Source organism: Eumetopias jubatus, unplaced genomic scaffold (genome assembly GCF_037043125.1).
Source record: "Eumetopias jubatus isolate StellerSeaLion01/CBP00866 unplaced genomic scaffold, mEumJub1_p1.0 scaffold_1, whole genome shotgun sequence".
Lineage (NCBI taxonomy): Eukaryota > Metazoa > Chordata > Mammalia > Carnivora > Otariidae > Eumetopias > Eumetopias jubatus.
The window spans coordinates 42,609,672-42,630,219 of record NW_028274807.1 but is presented as its reverse complement, the minus strand read 5'-3'; positions in this window follow the sequence as shown (position 1 = coordinate 42,630,219).

Below are 20,548 nucleotides of genomic sequence, written 5' to 3'. Positions count from 1 at the left end.
CTAAGAATTACTAATTTTATAAAAATAGAAAAAAACACTACTTCCATCACTCTAACAATGCACATGACAGCCCACATGCAGACCCCCAGAACATGTGTGGGGAGCCATTGGGGATGATCTGTAGCAAAGAGATAGAGCCACCTCTCCTTAGAGCAACCCCACAGGAAGCATGAGCTAGTTACGTACATCAAACCAGGGGCTGCTAAACATCCCTTCCTATGGCTTCGTCTCTCCCACTCCTTCCCTCTCAAAGAAAAAGGTTATAATTTTTTTAGTGTTTGCAACTAAACTATTGATTATTACATTTCATCAATTTCTGGACCCCATCAAAGGCAATATAAATTCTATTCTACTTAAATGTAGAGCAGTTTATATTTTGGCTCCTCCTAATCAACCTTTGGGAAACCAAATCTGTTTACCAACATTAATTACAAAATAGATTTTCAGGGAAAGGGGTGAGAAGATCTACCTCCTCTGACTCTAAGTATTTGTGACTTCTTGAGCTCTGTGACACGATATTACAACCTTTGACCATGATTCACACTCTGTAGCATAAGGATGTAACACAGTGTGGTGGTTGAGAGCGTGACCTCTTTGGTCTGATCTCAGTGCTGATGCTTTGTTACTGAGTAACATTTGACAAACGACTTAACTTCCCAAGTCTCAGTCTTCTCATCTTTAAAATGGGAATAATAACAGAACAAAAGTGAGATTGTGATTCTGGGAGTATTAAATGAGTTAATGCAGGTAAAATATTTAGAATAGTAACTTCCACAGGATAACACTCTATAAGTACCAGCTATTGTCTTTAGAGAAAGATTCTCTTATAGGAAAAGCATATGGCCTAAAAAAGATTTTATGCATATTCAGGGACTCCACCACATGTCCACCCCCTTCACTTGAGACATTCAAATTCTTGCCACTTTCTTTTTTCAAAATTTTTCAAATTCATAATATGTTCTTCTCCAAATTCCAAAATCCCTTTGATATCTAAAGACAGCCAGGAGCTACAGGACAGCTTTGGCCCAAGTGATCTTACTTATTTGTTCTTAGAGAAAACAATTTTTAAATACATACTATATCCATGCATTGTGTTAGCCATTCGGATTGTAGCAAAAGAAATGAAAGACATTGTCTCAAGTCTCCTAATTGAGGTGAGGAATGGGAAGATAAACAAGTGAATCAATAACAACAAGCTTTCTGCATCATCCTTTCCTTTAGTGTATAAGTGATAATAGTCCAAATCATTATCCTGTCTTGTGTCCTATATTCTAATTTGTTGTTTTTGTTGTTGCTGTTGTTTGGAGAATTTCCAGTAAGTTAGCATACCCCATGATTCATTTCTGATTGCCATCAGTCATCCCTCCCTCAGACTGCTGCTCTGGCTTCTATCTTGTGGAGTGTTCTCCAAGCCACTTTGTTTTCTAGGCTCAACTCTCTGATCTGCTTCATCTCCAAGCATGAATAGAGGTAAAACTGAAGGATGTAAGAAGGCAGGGACCATATATGGGGATTTGTACATTATTATAACCCCAGAACCTACAAGCACAATGCCTGGCCTCTAGTAGGTGCACTATAAATATCTATTGAATGGACGAAGGAATCATGAAAGAATTAGTGAACAAATACATAAGACAATAAAGAGGAATTTTATTTTTCTCTCTTCTCTCCCTAAGTCCTGGGCCCCCATATATAGATGGTCAAGAAGCATTAAAAAACATTAAGTTAATATATTAATTTCTGGGGCACCTGGGTTGCTCAGTCAGTTGAGCCACCAACTCTTGGTTTCAGCTCAGGTCATGATCTCAGAATTGTGAGACTGAGCCCCGAGTATGATTCTCTCTCTTCTTCTGCCTCTCCCACCCCCTCTCCAATAAATAAATAAATCTTTAAAAAATATATGTTTTAATTTCTATAATGCTACCCTCTGCCCCTAAGGGAAAAAAGGACAAACTTTGTTTTATATTATTTAATGGTATTCTAATATCAAACATCTCAGTGTATCTGAGGTCTTGTATCTGTATAATTCGAAAGGTTCTCCAAAGTAGCTCTTTTTTTGTTTTGTTTTTAATTTTTTTAAATTTTATTTTATTATGTTATGTTAATCACCATACATTACATCATTAGTGTTTGATGTAGTGTTCCATGATTCATTGTTTGCGTATAATACCCAGTGCTCCATTCAATACGTGCGCTCTCAAAGTAGCTCTTCTCAAAACAAAGGTAGTGCTCTCTTCTTCTCCTCAAAGGATGAATTTCAACTTCCATTTCCCCCTCTCCTCCAATGTAGAAACAGTTGAAAATTTTAAAATAGTTCATATTGGTCCCTGCTACAGGATGGTGGTAGTGGTGATAATGTTGACCATACAGTTAACTTTTATGTAAGTACTTTAAATATAATATTTTAATGCTCCATAACAAGCTGTCCATGAACTAGGAACTATAACTCCCATTGCATTCAATGGGAAAGTCCCATTAAAATCTCACAACTACTCTACCTAACCCTGCCTCTATTACAGGTGACAAAGCTGAGACCTACAATGAAGTCATGAAGCTTGTAAGAGCAGAGACAAGATTTCAATACAATCAGTCTAGCTCCATAATCTGTGCATCTGAATGCTCAGTAATGTTATTTTCTTGTTACAGGAAAAGTGAAACTTTTTTTTACACTGAATGAGAAAGACTGTAGAAGAGTTTGAACTTATACAGATCATCTTGTGAGTGGAGAGGAGGTTAAGGACGTTCTGTCTGATATCAGTGGTTCTCTTTGAAAGGTGATGTGAGAGACTGAGGGTGCTGGTGGGAATGTGGGATTGTTAGTAGGCGGAAGAAGAGAGAGACTTGCACATGAAAGGATTCTAACACAAAGTGGAGAAGCCAGCAGTGATACCATTCTGTCTAGTGATGCCACTTCTTCTAGTAGTGGCTAGAAACTCAGGTATAAGAAATGCACACAACTGATGATGGGCCTGATTTAGAGTTGAGCGCTCACGGGGCAGGTATAGTGAAAGAACAAGGACATGAAGAGCCAGAAGCCTTGAGGAATAAGAGGAAGAAAGCAAAGCCAGAAGAGATGAGTAAATACTCCTCCAAATAGCCATGGACAGTTATTTCCCCTTCTTTTGCCCAGGTAAGAGGTAGAAGTCCCATAACTTTTACCCTTATATTTTCCTCTATTATGTAATACTTTTCCTCATATCCCTCTCTTTTGGTTGTGTAAGACAGAAAGGTATTGATTTTGTTTTTGTTTTTTTCTCTTATTTATTTCTAAACCTATCTCTATAATCTTATGACATTACACAGTAAGTTACAAGATGAGGTTTAGGCAAAATTACTCTGTAGGCTCTGGGAGATAAATAAGAAGCATACCCAGATCTATGCTTACAAAAATAAACAAACAAAACAAAATAGCCCAGCAAAAGTCAAGAATTGTTTATTAATCAATCCACAGAAATATCACAGGTAACTGTATTTAAAACATGTCTTCTAGTAAGTTGCAAAAATGATACTAATCCTTCACTCCAATCTGAATCCACAACCTTCTCTCATCAAGAAGGGGACCTATTTCTCCTCCTCCTGAGTTTGTACCTGCCTTTTGATCTGCCTTGGACAACAGAATACAGCAGAAGTAATGACATGTCAGTTCCAAGCCTAGACCTCAAGAAGTTTTGCACACTTCTCCAATTTCTCTTAGAATCCTAGCAGACATCATGGAAATAAACCCTGGCTTGCTAACTAGAGGATGAAAGACAACATGGAACAGAAATGAGTCATATCAGCTGAGAGCATCCCAATGAGCTGGCTCCCAGCCAACTGGACATATATGCATGAGTGAGCCCCACTAAGACCAGAAGGATCTCCTAGCTGAACCCAACCCAAGTTGTTGACTTGCAAAATTATGACATAAGTAAAAAAATACCACTAATTTCAGAGTAATTTGTATGCAGCATAAGTTAACAGATTCTTGGAAACTATTGATTGGGCCTTTTGGCAGATCCTGGATCTGATCCCTTTTGGCAGGCCTGGAGCTGAAGAAATATGTCTTGGTCACTACTGGTCTCTCAAGTTTGAATTGGCAGTAGTCCCAAGGCTACAAGACAATGCCTGACAGATCTAGGTTAAGAGGACAAGTTATGTGGATTATCCTCTGCTATCCTGAAGTCCCAAAGCATACAAATACAGCTAATTATGTGATCTGCCTGTACTAGAAGAGACTGTTTCGCCTTGCATTTAGGTTTTCGTGGTCTGGAACTTAGTGTTATTATCTGTCAATTCTCATCTATTGTTGGCCCAAAAGACGACTAGGCAAGGCCAAGGCGTTCCTTCCCAAGGGAAATGATGACAAGTCCATTTTTAAGAGAGACTATATGAAACAGGGATCAAATGCTGATCATGTCCCCAGTGACAAGGTATGAAAAAAAAAAAGACATATGCTCCTCACTTTGGATTGAATATAGAACATATCAGGGGTCTGGTAAATCAGTGGCAATGCCTAGGAGCAGTGACAGAATAAGAGATTGACAGTGATGGCTGGCTAAGGAAGGTAGAGGCTCTGTGGAAAAGGTAGGCAACATGGTGCCCAGCTATAAGGAAACATATTGGTGAAGATATATTAAGTACTTCCTGAAAACACCAAGAAATAACCAAAGGCAACGTATGCAGAGAGTAAACCCTGAATAGAACTATTAAAGTGGTCCTACCTGGATGCACAGGCTGGAGCTAAGTTCGGAGAAATTTGTGGTACTTTAAATATTATGAGACATGGGGCACCTGGGTGGCTCAGATGGTTAACCATCTGCCTTCGGCTCGGGTCATGGTCCCAGGGTCCTGGGATGGAGCCCCGCATCAGGCTCCCTGCTCAGCGGGAAGCCTGCTTCTCCCTCTCCCACTCCTCCTGCTTGTGTTCCCTCTCTCACTGTCTCTCTCTGTCAAATAAATAAATAAAATCTTAAAAATAAATAAATATTGTGAGATATTACATTTGCGAACGTCAGTCAAAATAATTTAAAATATTACCAAAGTCTGGAAAAGAGGCTGTGAATCAGGTTTCTGATTTTCAAGATCAACAGCTTGCCAACAACATGAGAAGAACAGTGATTTCTTGCCTTTTGAGGAAACATGAACTCTGTCTCCATATCCTCTCAGCCACTGCAACCTCTCCTGGCTGCCCCTGTCAATCTAACTGATAACGCCACAGTCGGTGAAGTCAGCTGGTGTCCCCCATGGTGAAATCTTTTCTTCAGTTTCTAATTGGGCCACTTGCTTTGGCATCGGTGCTGCTCTCCTAGGAAAATGATGGCTGAGCCGTCCAAGAAGGCTGCCTTTGTTCCCATCGCGTGACTTGACACCCCATAGTAAGAAGGCCACCCGCTCAGATGCCAAGCAAATGCTCTCAACCTGAAAAAGACAAGGATGTTTTCACTGACCTCTGCAATCAGCTTGTCAAGTTGGAGGAGAGGAAGTTGGGGGAGAAAAGGAGAAAGGGCCTTCCAGGGCACACCCTTCCACACCTTCTTGTCAAAAGAATTGTAACTGCTCTGTTTGTTTACTAACAAGGATGCCAAAGGCCTCTTCGTGCCTTGGGTATTACATATTGATAATATCAGGAAGAAAATAAGGTAAAGAAAAAAGACTGGCATTTTTTTTATTATTATTATTATTCTCTTCTTTGCCTAACAGAATGTCATCAAAGAAGCATGACTTGTTACTCAGGAAAGTGAAGGTATTGCTGATATGGCCCCAGGAGATTTTACTCTTTGCAAATAATCACACCTATGAGGTGTGATTACAGGTTATTACACAGGCTCATTTTCAAAATTCTCTTTTTTAAATATGACAAATTCCAGCAGAGACAAGGATCTAGGATTTCTCTGCTTTTGCAATACATAATAGTAATGAATTTTTTTTCCTTTACATTCTTCAACACCAGACTCCAAAGTGATTTAAAACACACTGAATTCACAGATTCCTTTGTCCAGTACTGAAATGCACAAATAGGACAGACAAATATATACAGGTAAGATTATTACAGTTTCCAACCAAGAAATAATTCAATAGGTTGAATTTAAATTTTATTAGCATCATCCTGTTGGACCCTTTAAGAAGCAATGTTTCCAGACACAGAAAGGATCCATGTGTTGATATAGGATACAATTGACCTCTGCCTATCAGGGGCAGGAAAAGGTTAAGAATACACACTCCTAGACCCAGAATGAATCAGCTGGTAATTGGTTACAGTTACCAGTACTTTAAATAGTCCCCTGAAAGATCCTTACTTAATAAACCAGATGCAGTCTGCTGTATCTGTGACTGAGACATCGTCAGACACCAAGATGTTATGAAGGCAGACACTCAACAACTGAGCCACCCAGGCGCCCCCACCAAGATGTTATTATAATGTAGCTTCTTTCTGTTTGTTTGTTTTGCATTTTTAAAAAATGAAATGCCTATGTTTGCAAGAGCTATGGGAGTTGGAAAAGACAACATCCCTGCCTTCTAGAAGCTTTATAGTAGATACGCCTGATGCATATGAACATGTAAAAATCATATTTGCCCACAAACGACAGGTGAGCTCTAAGACACTTGATAACGGATAACTTGATTCCTGAAATGAAATTGGCAGTTGGTAGTGGAAAAATGAACTGTGACTTAACTTTCCCCAGTGAGGAAATCATTCCCCCAGGAGGACTTCAGTGTCCTTTTCAAGGAGATGGGGAAGTGTGCCTGACAAGTTTAGCCATATAAGGCTTGGAAGATGTAATGGACAAAAGAATAGGGGCTCACAGGAAGAGTCTCAAAGGAGAACAAAGGCAGATAATACAGCAGCTATTCACCGTAAAGGGCTTTGAAAGGTTCACGAAAACGTATCACAGTGGAAAGGATCTGACAAGGGAGCAGAAGACTCAGATTTAATGGTGATACCAAGGTTGTCGTGGGGGGAGTCTTAGTGCCCCTACTCCCAGTTTCTACCAACCTCCCAGCTGCCCCAGGTGTTTTTAATAGTAACGACATCCTTTAATATGGACAATCAACAATTCTCCCCCTTTAAGTTAACAATGAGTAAATCATCTTTAGAAGACTTTGTCATTTTTCGGGGCACCTGCGTGGCTTAGTCGGTCAAATGTCTGCCTTTGGCTCGGGTCATGATCCCAGGGTCCTGGGATCAAGCCCTGCATGGGGCGCCTCACTCAGCAGGGAGCCTGCTTCTCCCTCTCCCGCTCCCTCTGCCTGTCACTCCCCCTGCTTGTGTGCTCTCTCTCTCTCTCTCCCTGTCAAATAAATAAATAAAAATCTTTAAAAAATAAAAGAAAGAAAACTTTGCCATTTTTATTGATCTGCAACATAAATCTAATTTTGAGAATACATATGCTGGACATAACAGAGCTTCAAGACAACCTCCCTCATTTTCCTTCTCATTGACTAAGCCCCCTCTAAATGGAAACATTGCTTTTGTTTTAGTCCTGACTTAGAAAAATTTCTCATTCTCTTTGGAATTTTTTTTCACCCAACAGAAACATTCAGGGTTGGTCTGTGTGACTTCTATCACCATAGAGCTAAAATATTATACTTTTCTTATTCTCATGCTATAAAATATTGCACTTTGTTATCACCAAACCAAAACCCCAAATCATCTTATGCTGTGCTCCTTAATTTGTCATGAGACTCTGCTTGTTCTGATTTGATCTCTTGATACTTGCTAATCTTCTGATGGAAGAAAAAACATTAATTCCATAAATGGGCCTCTGGTGATCTGGGGCTCTGAAATGCTAAGCTTTATTTGTTAGCAACTCCATCCTCAGCATGAGTCGATTTTTCTCTTTGCACATACCACAAATTCTATGTCTGTTTCTGGGCCAGCTCCTGGCAAACACCCACACCACCCTCGCTCACTATGATCAAGTTAAAATGTGTATCAAAATAAACCCTAAACATTGAAAAGTCTCACAGAAAATTTTCTCCATCTCTATTTTTCTGAGTTTTGCTAATACTGTAAATTTTGTTTTTAACTGATGGATGCCATCCTGTGGGGAAACGTGGTAATACGGAGCCATTGCTAACTCGTCTCTGGTCAGCTCTGATGCAATTAGCAATAGGCCAGGATGCATTTTACACTCCACTAGCACTGGGATTGGGCTGGAATAAACTCAGGATGGTCCCCACCAAAAACTCTGACTCCCATTGGTGATTGCAGCCTAAATTATTTATTGAAAGGCTGCTAGCAAACTCAATAAGGGAACTGGTTTCATTCCACAGATGATTATATTTCCTACCACGAATACAAAATCTCGTGTCTTCACAACGTCCCCTGAAAAGTCCGCATGGTGATTTCTTTCCTTCAAGAAGAAGAAAGAAAAAAATATGTGAGGTTATATCTCAGTGAGGTAAGAACTCAATTCTGTTTTATAACTGAGCTTACTGCCCACCTCACCAAATGAATCAACCTGATTAGCTGTCGAGTACAAACTGCTGAGAGCCCACCACAGAGCGGTCACCTTTACACTTAACAGCACAGGAAAATTACAATTTCAAAAAAAAAAAAACATTTAGTCACTTACTCTAAAATAGCAAATCCAGTCATTGTCATGAGTGTTGCTTAACACAATTTCATGCCCTCTCAGCCTTGCTGAGCTGTGTTTTCTCTTCACTGTCTCTGCACCGGGGAAGGTGAATGATTAAGGATTGGCAGCCTCACCCCAGGCAGCTGCTGGCAAGCCCCTAAAAACCCACAAGAAGTCTGCTGTCTTAGAGATGCCACGAGAGGAAAGTGACAAGCTGGGAGTGACCGTTCCGAGGAGCCATGGTTGTGCAAGAGCATTTACCCCAGGGGTAGGTCAACCGTACGTTGTCCCTGGATTCTAAGTTTATCTTCTTTGTCCTGTGCTTGAGTAGCATTGTGGTGATGCCACCATCACACATGAGAGCTACTCCCTTGTACTAAAGAATCTGAACGTTTTCCCATCTCCACTATTAGATTACGAACTCCTGCAAAACAAGAGAAAAGCCTTACACACCTTTGAATCTTTCAAAAAAAAATAAACAAAAAAACAAGTAGTACTTTGTAAGCATTCATTACTTTGAAGTTGACTTTAAAGAGAAAGAGATACACTTAAGGATAATGCAGTCACCTCTTGGTTAGGGAATATTTCTCTAAATTGTCTGATTGCATCACAGGGAAAAATTATGCTAATTTTCAAAATTGTCAATTTTCCCCAATAACAAAGAAAAATCAAAACCTTAAACAAGAAGCTCTTCAATAACTGTAAACACCCAGCTCACCCAGCACACAGAAGAGGGACAAACAATAAAAGACGGAGCAAAAGTGAAAGAATGGGTGACAGCTAGATCATCAATTTCATTTGCTACTACTTTATATGGTTAGAACAGGGTTTTTTGAGTTTGGCACTGTTATGAACATTTTAGGCTGGATAATTCTTTGTTGTGAGTGGGGCGGGCGCTGTCCTGTGCATCATAGGACCTACAGTAGCATACCTAGCCTCTACCCATTAGACACCAGTAGCACCTCTCCCACAGATGTGACAACCAAAAATGGCTCCAGACAATGCCAGATGTCCCCTAGAAGACAAAATCAGCCTGGTTGAGAACTCTTCCAGAAAGAGTACTGGAATTCAGTCAAGATGGACCCCTGAAGTCAAGTTCATCCCTGAACCTTGTAGTGACGATGGCTACAAGAATGAAAATGCTGACTAGTTTGAGCCATCCAGGGCTAGTCCTGTATTGAAGATAGCGAGCAGATGAGTGATGGATAGAGACAAAATAAAATGTGGCTGTTATTTGAAAGGGAAAAGGAAGGGAGTGCGTTCTAGAAGTGCTACTAATACTATCTGCTACTACAGTTAATATTTTTAATGTTTACATTAAAAAATAACATTTAAAGCAAAAGTTACAATGTAACATATTTTGCTATTTGAAAGGATTAGTATTTTGAAATACTAATATTTTGAATACTAACTAAAATTAGTATTTTAGTATAGGATTAGTATTTTGAAATAAATAGCAATTCATAGTGAAGTGGGAGAGTGAGGTTCTTGTCTCATGGAGTCAAAGAATGAATCCCACGGACAAAGGAGAGTGAGCAAAGCGATAGAATTTTATTAAGCAAGGATACGGAAAAAGCTCTCAGGAGTGAGAGGGATCCTGCCAGGGTTGCCACCATGGATCTCCACTAACAGTCTTTTACTTAGAACTGACCAGGGAGCTTGTGGCCTTACCATTTTTGTGACATCTTGGTTCAAGTAAGGACTGGTGATAACATCTTTAATGGCTTAATTCTTCTTTGGGGTCTGGTTATTCTTTGCTAGTCACAATGTGACTGCCAGAACAAGACCCCATCTCTGACACCCAGGGCAGGGTAGTCTGGTTTGTTCTTTTATCTCTGGTTTCCTTACACCTCAGCATTTTTGGGATTTCTGTGAGCCTGGTCCCATAGCCCCCTACCTCTCTCTCCCTACCTCGCCCTGCCTGTCCCTTATTCAATGAAACCCTTCAGATGCTTCAGATGTAATACTGGTGGGTCATATACTTGGGGGACAATTGCCAACATGTATCTTGGGGGGGTGGTTAGAGATAAAGGAAGTTTCTAAAGGAATTTTTATATGTTAAAGTAGACTTACAGAATCCTGGGGATCAGGCTAAGATTGCCTGTTGCCTTTAGCAAAGTATCAACATCCAGGCAGTTAAGTCCCTAGGGGAATGTCACTCTTCCTCTTTCAAGGGCTTGTCAATGGGCTGCAAGAAGTAAGGAAAAGTAACAATTGTTCTTCTGCCTCTGTTTCCCACATCATTGGGAAATGATGCTACATTGATTTGACTTAGCAATGAACACAAGTTTGAAGTGTAGGTTGATCATCTTTCAATCATTTATGTATATAATTGCATATTATTTCCTCATTTTGAGATTATAGCAAAAGCTATAAATTTGAGACCCTCTCTGGATGTAAGACTCTGGCCAAATGGCCAAACAGCAAAAGGCAGCCCGCACCAACACCACCATCGCCAAGGTTTCTATCCTCCTTTTGGCCCTTGCAGTTTTATTAGGAAGCTTTCAAAGATGCTCACAAAATTAGAAATAAGTTCACGTTCAAATGATGAAATGAAATACAAATAACCCTGCCTGCAGTGTATTCAGAAAAGTAAACTCCCTGTTAGGGAGAATTACTTAACAATTTCCATGAAGGTAAGTGCACACTGCAGTAAAGAGCTTTAGAAACTGGGGAAAGGCTAAAGTTAAGCTGAGCTCCCTGGAGGATTATCGGAGCAGTTTATTTTAAATATGCTAAAATGTTAGGGTATTATCTTTCTAATAAGATGAGATCAAAGAGGAGTCAACAAACAGAACTGAGAAAATAGATGCTGTTTCAGAGTTCAAAAGTTCAAGGGTTTGTGTGCCTTCCAGCTTCCTGCTGACTTCTAGTAGGGCTTGTTGGGACGTGCAAGAATTCCGAGAGAGCTTGGAGAGAAGCCAATGAGGATTTCTTTGATATTTCTAAACCTAAAGGCACCCTCCAGCTTCCACATGGACTATGTTCTGAGAGTTTAGGTTGTGAGTTATTTATTTAAGACCTAGTTTGCATTTTCCCTAGAGACAACCAGAGAGCTAAAACCAACCACTGAAGCAAAGTTCTGTCCTGAGCATCTTATGAAACCATGCTGCAATGTTCCTGCTAGAAAATGAATCCGAGTCGCAGCTTGGAAAGTCAGGTCATATTTCCCATCAGGGTAAGTTTAAGTCCCTGGGCCAGGGGCCTGCACTCCAAAAGAGAAAAAAAGAATAAAATATGGGAATGATAGGGAATCTAAAGGTGGAAACCTCTGGACGTTAGAGAGTAGGAAATGTTCCTCTCTCTTCACACTTAACCCCTTTGACCTCCACAGCCCTGAGCCCTTCTCAAACTGAGATTTGAGAAGTTTGCTTTCCTATATGACCATTTATAAAATCATGCTTATCTCATCTTCCTTGCTTTTTATTTTGTCATAAAATAAACACATTACCATTTGGAGATTTCATACAGGCTTATATTTTAGGCAAAAGTAGACAGCAGCTATTAAAAACAATATCTCTGGGGGCACCTGGGTGGTGCAGTCGGTCGTGTCTGACTCGGTTTCGGCTCAGGTGGTGATCGCGGGGTCATGAGATCGCGCCCAGAGTTGGACTCCATGCTCAGCACAGAGTCAGCTAGAGTTTCTCTCTCCCTCTTCTTCTGCTCCTCCCTCCGTGCGCTCTCGCTCTCGCCAAAATAAATACATCTTTAAAAAAAACTTTTTTTAAATAAAGAGAATATCATCTCTTTTGCCTTTACTTTTTATTTTTTTACTTGGACCACAGAAATCTGTAAAACTGCCATGAATTTTTAAAATATCAATTTTTCACAATGTTTGAGGTAAAACACGTTGTAAGAAGTCCCTTACTAGCCTTATAGCCATAAGATGGTTAACAAATCTTCCAAAGTTGCCAGGCTTCTAAAATATACTTAAATCACAGGAGAATACAGGTTAATAATGCACTACCTATTTCTATTACTGGGTTTTAAATGGTTAAAAGTCATTGGATGTTGCATAATTCAGAGCTGAAATGAAAATTTAAAATTGGATATTTGATATAACTGCGAATAGGTAATATACTCAAGCCAACTCCAGAACTGATTATGCTAATTTGCCAATGAGTCCATAAGAAATAGCCAAATGAGACAAGAAATGATGCTCAGGTTTAAAAAAAAAAAAAAAAAAAAAGCTGACGAAAAGGACACTCATGTTGCACAGAGAAGGAGTATAAAAAAAAAGTGATTAAGAAAAACGATTGTTTTCCAGAGAGAGAGAAATGGTGACTAAAAGAAAAGGGCAGGATTTCTCTCTTTTTCAGAGGGGTATTTGGCAAGGACTGTATAGATTTCAGAACTGTCAAGACAAGGAGAACAAAGTAGATGATTTATCTTGGCTCCCATCCTTGGGATGGGGGCAAGTATGCCTGGAATTTGTACAGGAACATTAAGGATGACACACGCATCATCAGCCAGACACCGTGGCCAGTGTTTTGGCCACTCTCAAAATCTGGAGTTTGCTGTCTTAGGGGAAGTAGAGGCTATTTACCAACCACTGACTTGCCGTTATCAGTTGTTTCACAGTAATAAGCATTAATGTTATTTTCTCAAAAAAAGTGTTAATATCCCTGCCTTGTATTAAAGAAATTATCAGGAACACTAGAAAAAGAACATGTGCCAGGACTGAGGATCCATAAAACTAATCTGGGAAAATCATGGAAGAGAGGACACTAATGCAAATGATACTCATATAATAACATTAAGGAGCCTTTTCCTCTTCCTTACTCTGAAAGCACTCCCCAGATTAAGGCATAAAATTATTTCATGTTTGAAAAAAATCTTGGGGAATTTCTTCACTATGACACAACCAACTACTTTCTGAAATTTTCTGTAACATACAGAACTTTTTATCACAGACAGCTTACTGAAGCTGGCTTTCCACAGTCAATGAGAAGCTAGGGTGAGATGAGAAAGGATTTATAGGTCTATTTTATTATTAAATAGAAGCCACCAGATGGCACTGTGTCAGGCTTTATCCCAGTAATTTTCATTAGGCAATAATGTGTTTGTGGTTGGACCTTGGGGAAATGCAAGATAGCACTTTGGTGTAGTATCTTATAGGAAATAAACATGCCAGTAAAGCTTGTTCTATTGCTGAATCTGTGACTACTATCATTTCTTTGCTCTCTGCTACCTGCAGCGTAGAAATCCAACAACCACAACTCTCTGTGCTACTAACTGCCTAACCAGAAAAGGAAAGAACTACTTTGGGTAGGTGGGAGGGGAGTGTCTTGTGGTTGTTGGATTTCTGCACTGTGGTCAGCTGATGGCGAGAAATGATCTCAGTCACAAATACAACAGCGCTATGGGCATCTTATAGTTTATCTAAATAATGTTTATTGTTTCACATTGTGTACTTCACAGACATGATTACATTGATCCTGAAAATATCTCTGAGAAATGACCAAGTAGAGATGTTGCTACGATCTGTTATAGAGAACTGTTTGCCAAGCAACAATTTTGATAAGAACTCAAGTATTGACAAAACATAAATTCTGATATTTAATTATTTAGATTAGGACTTGGTAATTTTGGGGGATGTCACGCCTGTAAGTGGAATTAAATTCTACACAGTGCCACGACATGTAGAGAATCACAAAGTATTTCAACACACTACCTAAAGCCCTGACTAAATAATTAATTAGTTTTGTGACTTTGGGAAGTTCATGTAACCTCTGGTCCTAAACAACTACATTGTGAAATCAGTAGGGTCGAACTAGATCCACATGGTGTCTGCAGTATAGTGAAGTGTTTGCAAGTATGGACTTTGGAGTTGGAAAGACTCCCATTTGAATTCCTGCTCTGTCACTCAGCTGTGAGAACTTGAATATGTATTTAACCTTGTGAGCCTGTTTCCATACCTTTAAAATGAGGGTAATAATACTACCTATCTCAGTTTTCTTGTTGGGAAAATTAGGTGCAATAAATAAAATATTTAGCATAGTTCCTGGCCTATATTAAGCATTCAACGAATATTAACTATTATTATTGACAAATAAGGTTCTGCCTTATACTATGAAAGAGTTTCTTTTTGGATTTTACTTATTGGGTGAAACATGCTCTAGGTTCTATAGCTGATCCAGGCTCTGCCAACTCATCATGTAGTGCTACTTAGTTTTTAATAAACTTAAGAAGTATTAGCTTTCTTTGTCAGCTCTCTCTATCCCTCCTATTTTGAAAGGGGAGTGAGTAGGTCTAGACAGAAAGTTAAGGCAGATATCCAGAAATGCAGAATAAGTGACTTAATCAAAGTCACAGCTGGTATGAATGTCAGAGCTTTATCTACCATTCCAGAAGTTTTTGACTTGCAGTCAAATGTCCTTGGTCCAGGCTGCATCTTGCCAACCCAAGTAATATTTCAAAAGTTGATTTAGATTTGGCTGCTCAAAGCATAGATCACTACTCCAATCTTGATGACGTTTCCAGCCCAGGGCCAAGATTCTACCATTCTTAAAAGTTATAGCCATAAACAAAGCAGTGGTACATTGCTAAATTAAAATGGGGAAGGAATTATTATCCACATGGAAGTGTATTTTAGTTATTGCACCAAACTTAGATCAACCCAGTTGATTTGGTGGTATTTCTCAATAAGATCTGTATTTTGGCAGTAGGGGAAAAGTTCAAAAGTGGCCCACAATGGTCTAAATCACCTCTAACAAAGAGTAATATCTAGCTTCTCTACTGTGCCCACTAAAGTACCTATGAAGATTCAGAAGAAAACACACAGTAATAAACATAAAGACTTAAAGCCAACATTCAAATCAGAAGCTGACTAGAATTTTCACATTGTATCAGAGTAGGGGATACAAATGAAAACCACAATTAGTAAAAATCCCAGTGTGGTAGATGCATGTTCTAAAGATGATCACACCAATTTATTCCATCCCATATGTTCTTACAATGTTACCTTGACAGTCCTTCATCAAGAGGTGGGGTTTATTTCTCCTTCCGTTGAATACAGACTTCCTTAGTATTTTAAGTATTTGCTTTTTTTTTTCTTTTTTAGAGAGAGAGCACAGGTGTGTGAGCAGGGGATGGGGGAGGAGAGGCAGAGGGAGAATGAGAGAGAGAATCTTAAGCAGGCTCCACACCCAGAGCAGAGCCACACACAGGGCTTGATCCCATGACCCCAAGATCAGAACCTGAGCTGAAATCAAGAGTCGGATGCTTACCTGACTGAGCCACACAGGTGCCCCTAGTATTTGCTTTTAACGAATAACATATAAAGGAAGAGACACTGTGTGACTTCTGTGGCTAGGCTGGAAACGTCAATACTGATTCCACCCGGCCGTCTGTCTCTTTCTTTCCGTACCTCTTCTTTGTAATCCAGCCACCATGTTGTGAAGAAGCTCAGACCACATTGGCCACCAGTTACTGTTCTGGCCAACAGCACCAGCTAAGGTCTAAACCAATAGCCAGTGCGGTCAAACACTAGATACATAAATGAGTAAACCTTCTGATGATTCCAGCCCCCAGACTCTGAGATGCCTTAGTTGAGGCTTAGTGGAGAAGGGCTTACCTACCCTATTTCTTTGCCTAAATTTCAGATTTGTAAGCACAGTAAATGTTTTTTTAGCCCACTCAATCTGGCAGTGGTTTGTTATACACTAGTAGACTACTAGAAGACCCGGACGCACATATTGCCACATAAAAGAGAGGGATACTGGGCACCTGGGTGGCTCAGTCATTAAGTGTCTGCCTTCGGCTCAGGTCATGATCCCAGGGTCCTGGGATCATCGGGCTTCCTGCTCAGCGGGAAGCCTGCTTCTCCCTCTCCCACTCCCCCTGCCTATGTTCCCTTTCTTGCTGTCTCTTTCTGTCAAATAAATAAATAAAATCTTAAAAAAAAAGAGAGAGAGAGAGAGAGGGATCCTGCTTTCTTATGCTGGAATCTGAGATTCTGTGTTCTTTCACCACTGGTCCCATTGTTCAAACAACCAGATTCAACCGGAAAACTGGACTGCTCTCCCTCCATTGGCATAGTTACCGTGTTTAGAGTTTAGCAGAATATTAGTAAAAGCAATTTAATACCAATTATTAATATTGACTGAGTGATTATGATTAACTAGGCATGGTGTTAATTGTGTGATTGAGTGATTTTGCCTTCAATTTCTCATTTAATACTTCAACAACCCTGTGAAGTATTTAAAACCAGTAGGCTTAACCACATGGAAATTTAAAACTATTCTCCTAAACTCTTGTATCAATGAGGAAATAAAAACTTCGTTGGGAGCCCCCTTGGAAAATACTGATAAAGAGAACGTGGTAAAATGAAATAATACGTCAAAATTTATGGGACGTGGCCAAAGCTGTACTCAGAGAACCAGAGTAAAATGTACTCAGGGTAAAATTAATAGATTTAAGGGCTTTCACTTTAAACAAACAAAGAATAAAAATAAATCAACCAAGTATTCAATTCAGTAATTTATGAAATCAATCTAAGGAAACTAGACTGGATTATTATCTTGGTTAAAGCATAGATTATACAAAATAAAAAGGCTTGTGGTATTAAAAACATACAAAATAAATCTAGGAGCAGTGTCTCATGAAAAAGCAAAAGTTGTAAATATTGGGTGTATCAGTCAGGGTAGGCTAAGTACTAGGAAAACAAAACAAAAAACAAAAAAACAACCCAACCTTAAAGTTTCAGTCATTGAATAAAAACTTATTGATTGTTTATGCCATAATCTAATGAAAATGGTGATGGGATCGACAGGGCTTTGCTTCACAAACTTGACTCCTAACTCCAAGGATGCCCTCAAATAGGAAGAAAATGAATAATTGTTCATGGGCGATTTTTATGGTCTAGACCTAGAAGCTGTACTTAATACTTCTGCCCACATTGCTTTCACCAGAATCCAGTCATATAGCTTTATCTATCACAAGTTGGTGAGGAAACTTAGTACATCAACATGCCCAAGAAGAAAAAGAAATGGGTTTGGTGAACATACTCCATTGTCTCTGCCACAGTCCTCTGCTGTGGTGAAGAAATACCCATTTTGCTTTTCATCCCACCGTGTAAAACACATTTATCCACTCCCAAGGAAAACTCAAAGTCCTAAGCATTCATTGCAGTCAACTGAAAGTTTAAGAATTCCTGATGATGCAAAGTCCTTTTTAACTTGCCTCATATTGCTTCTCATAGTCTGGTGAACCAAAAAGATAAATTATTGGCCTCCCTCTGACACTCACTGCACAATGGTGGAGCAAGGGCAACGTAACCGCAATAAACATTCCCATTCAGAAAAGAGAAGAATGGAAATCACAAAGCAGTATTGGTACACAGCAATTCTGAAATCCTATGGGACAGATTTTACAAACCTGATTGTGTTCTTTGGAAAGAACATTTCCATCCATTGTTCTTTTGATCCCTGGCCTTCTGAGTTGGGAGAGATGATTCTTTCATGTCAAAATACTCCACAGCCATATTTAAAATAAATTTTGGATATTCTCCTCGCTCTGGAGGCAGAAAAACTTTGGAAACCTGGTTTCTGCTCATTGAAGGCTGACGTTCCAATACTTGATTTAAAGTTTAGAGAGTTTTAGTCCCAGCTTATTGCTTTTTTAGGCTTCTAAATTATTTGTTATCAATTGGTATGTTAGCATCTGACCAACTCGTATGATGCACAGCAAACGTAGCTGATGTCCCTTTATGGACACAGTTCCCAAATCCGATGTATTTATTTGCTTTTTTTGCCAACAGGCCACTCCAACCTTAATGCCTGCTTTTTTGAGTCTATCGAGCTTGACTAGGAAGACCATTTTCAATAGGCTTCTTTTGCTCACAATATTTCTCAGTTACATATGGCATCAAATCTTATATCCAGTTGTTTCAGAGCTAGAAACAGTCAACTTTTCCAACTCTTCAAGGAGCTTTTTTCTAGACTTTCTCTATTTCCATTCATTTATGCTTACAAGTTGGCCAATTCTTTCCTGAGGTCACTTCATCTTTGTCAACATGAATTAATATGAGCCAAAATACACTAACAATTTTATTCTTTTAATTCACTTCCCTTACGCCTGTCAGCTGAGCAGGCATATGGTCTGCCTCCCACATGTGCTATCAGTACTTTATATGAATCGCCATATTTCCAGCCTTCAATATGTGTTTCTTTGAATTCCGTCACCCAAATGTTAAACCATTGCCATGTATTTTAGATTTTTATGATAGCCACAGCCCACTTATGAATAAATTAACGTAGGTTGTTGCTTGGGGAAAAAAAAATAGACAAGCCTCCAAACTTCAGAGGCTTAACATATCATACTCCAAAGCAGATTGACAACACAGTTTTTGCTGCATGCAATCATTCAGCAAAAGAACCTTGTTCAGTTCCACTCTCTCCAACACATGTTTTCACAATCAGTCTAGCATCAATCAGCCAGCTGAGAGACAGGACAGAGAATGAGTGAGCATGAGCTTAGCGAATACACATCTGCTCTTAATTGGTTTAAACTGAAATGGGCACATTACTTTTGCTTAAATTCTATCAGCTGGGACTAGTCTTACTGTCCCACCTAAATGGAAAGATCTGTGAAGTACAGTTCAGTTGTGGAGTCAGGCAGAGGAAGTGGGTTTGGTAAACTTTTGACCAATATTTCCAAGTGGAGAAAGCACATACATCTGCTGCTCTTACAGAGCTTACACTCTAGACAGGGAAGATAAGGCAGGAAATGGCTCTACTCAAAATAGGGTGGAAATTCTTACCAGGAACAAATATTTGTGGAACAGATATTTAAGACAGTGATTTGGACAACTGGAATAACTGGATTTAAGGCCTTGATACCTAGTCAGAGAAACAGAAAACAAAATTACTCACTCTAGAAGAATGGAAACTAGAAAGAGAAACTCAAGTTCCAGAAGACTGGATCACCATAGACAGAGTAGAATCACCATAATTTTATTTCAGTTTGAGGCATGTAAGGTTTTTTGTTTGTTTGTTAAATATTTTATTTATTTATTTGAGAGAGAGAGAGAGCACAAGCAGGGTGAAGGGCAGAGGGAGAAGCAGACTAACCGCTGAGCTGGGAGCCCAATGTGGGACTCCATCCCGGGACTCCGAGATCAAGACCTGAGCCGAAGGCAGACGTTTAACCGACTGAGCCACCCAGGCACCCTAAGGCATGTAAGTTTTTAAGTAGGCTTATATATTACCACTTAGAACACTCCTAAGATCAAGATGGGTTCTAAAGTATGCAGAACAACTAAGCCTATACATAGGGGTTAACCTGACAAGTTAGGATAGATGTAGAGATAGAAACCAAAGAACTACGCTAGTGAGACTGAAAAAAGAAAAAAAAAAATCAGAGACAAAGTGAGAGGGAAGAGAAGATCTATGGAAGATGGTACTCAAATTTCTCTAGTCCCTATTTTTTTGAAAATTTACCAATGCTGAAGACCCAAAGGTGACTAAAAATCATAACGCTATTCTCAGGGGACAGCTGACATTCAATTGCAACGCAGAGACTAACTGAGGAAACAGTACACAATCCAATGGAATCAACCTATTTCTTCATTTCCCCATTGGTTTCCTTCTATGATCATTTCATTCAAATCAGTCTCTAAAGCTTTGACACGAACATCAAAGAGCATTAGACAGTGTCACATATTAAAGGGCACTAACTTTTATTTGGGGAGAGGCTGTACTAAATATAAAATAATTTTTAATGCTTTGAATCCCCAGTTCAGCTCCCTGTAGAATGGATACTTGCTTCTACTTGGGCATCCAGGCTTTTGCCATTAACATTTGTTCTACTAATTAGAAAGAAGGTGTGCATCAAAATTAATAATGTGAAGTAAATAGGTCTATTTTATTCTGTATTTTATGAATGATATTACATTCTCATATGTTGTGACTTGCAATAATCATGTTATCTATTCTGCATCAGTAAATAGTGTTTTATTTTTCTGAGGTTTTAATATGATTTATTTTTGC